Here is a 4,129-nt window from a genome sequence, read left to right on the forward strand (position 1 = left end):
CAATGAATATGAATAGAGAGACCTGAATAAACTCATATATATGTGGTCAATTGAATTTTGAAACTATTTTCAAGGCAATTCAATGAGGAAAGAAAACCCTTTCAACAACTTGTGCTGCAACAATTGGATAAACATACAAAAACCAACCAACCTTGATTCCTACCTCAGTTATAGATATATAAGAGATGAAAACTAAAGCTAAAACTATAAAACTGCTAAATGGAAACACTGGAGAATATTTGTGCAATTTTGAGATAGGCAAAGATTTCTTAGGACAAAAAAGCATTAATCATAAAAGAAATGATTTAAAAGTTGAATTCCATAAAAACTATCATAAAAATGAAAAGAGAAGATTTGAGATTACTCACAATACATGTGCCTGACAAACTATTAATATGCAGAATATATAATGAATACCTACAAATCAGCAGTAAAGAAATAAGCATAATAAAATGTCAGAAGAGTTTAAGAGATGCTACACAAAAGAAGATATCCCAAAGGCAAGTAAGCACAGATACTTAACATCTATAGTCAACAGGGAAACAAATTAAACTACCCAGATAAAAATATTTAATAACCCCTTTCCCACAGTGTAGAATGGCTAAAACATTTAAAGGAGAAAGGAAGACAGGCAGGCAGGCAACCCCAAATGTTGATGAGAGAGGGGAGCAACTAGAATGCTTATATATTGCAGGTGAGAGTGTAAAATGTTACAACCACATAGCATAACTTTTCAGATGTTCATTATAAAGTCAATAAAGTGGAATATTTCACTTCTACACATGTTTTTCCATTTCTACATATTTGCTTATAAGAAATGAAACTTAATATCTATAATGTTTTCTATGATAATTTTTATAGCAGCTTTATTCACAGTAATCCAAAACTGGAAATAACCAAAATATCCACTGAAGGGAAAATTTAAGAAATTATAGTAGTTTTTATAAAATGGAATACTATCCAGCTTTAAAAAGAAGCAAACAACGGAGGCATACAACATGGATGATCTCAAAAAAATGCTGTAGAAAATAGCCAGATACAAAAGATTATATATTGCACAAATTTATATGACATTTTGCAAGAGGCAATACTAACCAAAGACTACAGAAATCAAGGTAGTTTCTTGGACAGGGAGTGGGAAGAACATTTTAAAAGGGGATTGACAATAAAGAGACCCAATGGAACTTTATAGGATGATAAAAATATTCTGGAGTTTAATTACGGTGGTGATCACAGTTATGCATATTTGTCAAATCATAAAATTTTACATTTAAACCTGCATATTTTGCTGTACATACTTTTTATGTCAAAAAATAAAAATTAGGTGCTAAAGTTGTAATTTACCTTATTTATAATTACTAAACAATAACTTATAAAAAAGATAAGGCTAGTATTTATTATGAGGGAGGATAAATATTTTTTTGGGGAAGGAGTTTAATGACTTCTTTTTGAACTATATACTAGAATCTAGGAGTTTGGATTATTCCTAAAAACCATGTTTTTGGAGGAACTTTCACAATGTATCCATATCAATTAGAATGAAAATCAGTGGTATATAAAACATTAGTTACTACTGATAGGCCAGGCTTAAATTTTGGATCAGGAAATAGATTTTATCCCTGAATCATAATTTCTATTGGCATAATACCAGTTAATTTATTTTCTGAGCAGGACTGACTATTCATTTAAAAAATGGATGATTTAATAACTAAGGCCCAACTATAGTAAAATGATGAAAAGTTTGCAAAACCTGCATAATGTGGCACCAAAATGATTAATCGCTAATGTCTCTTGCCATAGTTGCCTGGAGATGTTATAACAGTGTTAAGCTGGGAATAATGTGATGCTACACAAATGGAGACTTCTACAAAGAGGAAAATACTCTTTTTTAGGTCAAAGTGATTTTTTTGACTCTCCCTAGACCAATATAAGAAACCATACATGGATATCACAAAAATAATTTAACTTCCTGGTGAAAGAAATTCAGAATCCTCATATTATATAGAGAGAATACATTTAATTGGCTCCAAAGGATAGACACCACATTTTGAGCAAATGCATGTATAGAGATTAAGACTTGATTATTATGGAATGAATCAAGAAAAAGTCATTTGAGAGCAGATAAAGTGATGAAGACATGTTTTATGAATCTTTACTATGTGCCAGGCTCTACTTCAAATACTTAAGCATTACTTCATTTAGTCCCTTGAAGTGGGTACTACCTTTGTTTAATCATCTGTAATTTACACATCAGGCTTTTGAGATTTTTAGAGGTTAAGTAATGGGGACATGTCATCTATCAAAAGAAATACCTACTAAAGGAGCAAGCCTGGACAAGAATATCCAGAAACCACACTAATATTTTTCATAATTTCTTTTAAGGAGAAGTCACTAGAGATAGATATCTGAGGAGCTGTGTGTATTTCAATACATTTTATATTAGTTTTCAATTGCTGCAATAACAAATTACCATGACAGTTATTTATTATCTCATGGTTTCTATAGGTCAATAGTCCAGGTGGGTCCAATTATATTCTTTACTTATGTTGCCATAAGGGTAAAATCAAAGTTGTCAGAAAGCCTAGAATCTTATCTGAAGGCTCTGGGGGAGAATCTACTTTTTGACTCATTCATGTTTTTTGCAGAATTCAGTTTCATAAGATGGTGGAACAAAAGTACCCATTTCCTAGATGAATGTCAGTTGGTATTTGTTCACAGCTCTCATTGGCCCACATTCCTTGCCTTTTGGCCTATTCCATCTTCAGTGCCAGCAATCGTGTGATAATTTCTTTATGGGTGTTGAATCTCAGATTTACCCCTTTATTTTCCTCTTCTGCCATCTGTCAGAGAAAGGTCTCCATTTTTCTTTTTTGTACCGGGGACTGAATTCTGGGGGTACCATACTACTGGGCTATATCCTTGGCCCTCTCTATCATTTTGAGACAGGGTCTTGCTAAGTTGCTGAGGCTGGCTTTGATCTTGTTATCCTCTTACCTCAGCCTCCCACACTAGAAAGGTCTCCTCCTTAAGAGGTATTAACTAATTGGGTCAGGGCCACAGAGATATTAAAGTCAAATAACTTGGAAGTTGAACTATATCAGTGAATATCCTTCACAGAAGTATCCCAGTTAGTGTTTGATTGTCAGAGGACAAGAAACTTGAGAGAATAATCTTAGAATTCTGACCATCACACCTTTGCTTCTGGTCACTTAAATATTTCAGCACAAAGTCAAGTAGAAGTGATGGAAGTAAATATAGAAATAGGATTGGTGCTTACATTTAACATTCTATTTTGATTTCCATTTTAAGTTTTTAGTTTTTTTTTTTTTAAGTATGGAACACTTCATGAATCTGCATGTCATCCTCATGCAGGGACCATGCTAAATCTACTCTGTATCATTGCAATTTTAGTATGTGTGCTGGCTTCCATTTTTTGAACCTTGTGCTTTTCAAAAATTGAGAGCAGTCACAAGAAAAAGTATAGTCTAATTAAATACCTTTAAGGGTTTTCACTTTCCCTCTTTTTTGCCTGATTCTTTTTTTTTTTATTGTATACAAATGAGATACATGTTGTTTCTCTGTTTGTACATGGAGACAAGGCATACCATTTGTGTAATCATAAATTTACATAGGCCAATGATGTTTGGTTCATTATTTTTTTCCCTTCCCCACCCTCCCACCCCTCTTTTCCCTCTATACAGTCCTTCTTTCCTCCATTCTTACCACACTCCTTATCCCTAACCCTAAACCTAACTCTAACCCTAACACTAACCCCTCCCACCCTCCATTATATGTCCTCATCTGCTTATCAGCGAGATCATTCGTCCTTTAGTTTTTTGAGATTGGCTTATCTCACTTAGCATGATATTCTCCAATTTCATCCATTTGCCTGCAAATGCCATAATTTTATCATTCTTCATTGCGGAGTAATATTCCATTGTATATATATGCCACAGTTTCTTTATCCATTCATCAACTGAAGGGCATCTAGGTTGGTTCCACAATCTGGCTATGGTGAATTGAGCAGCAATGAACATTGATGTGGCTGTATCTCTGTAGTATGCTGATTTTAAGTCCTTTGGGTATAGGCCAAGGAGTGGGATAGCTGGGTCAAATGGTGGTTCCATTC

The 4,129-nt window shown here is 33.8% G+C and overlaps 1 non-coding gene across 1 annotated transcript; it reads right to left on the reverse strand.

The window, feature by feature from the left end:
• Positions 1–3,327: 3,327 nt before the first annotated feature.
• On the reverse strand, positions 3,328–3,439 carry LOC124972719 (U6 spliceosomal RNA). The gene has a single exon (XR_007106512.1). It is a non-coding gene; the product is annotated as a U6 spliceosomal RNA (small nuclear RNA).
• Positions 3,440–4,129: the final 690 nt, after the last annotated feature.

This window comes from Sciurus carolinensis, chromosome X (genome assembly GCF_902686445.1).
Source record: "Sciurus carolinensis chromosome X, mSciCar1.2, whole genome shotgun sequence".
Classification (NCBI taxonomy): domain Eukaryota; kingdom Metazoa; phylum Chordata; class Mammalia; order Rodentia; family Sciuridae; genus Sciurus; species Sciurus carolinensis.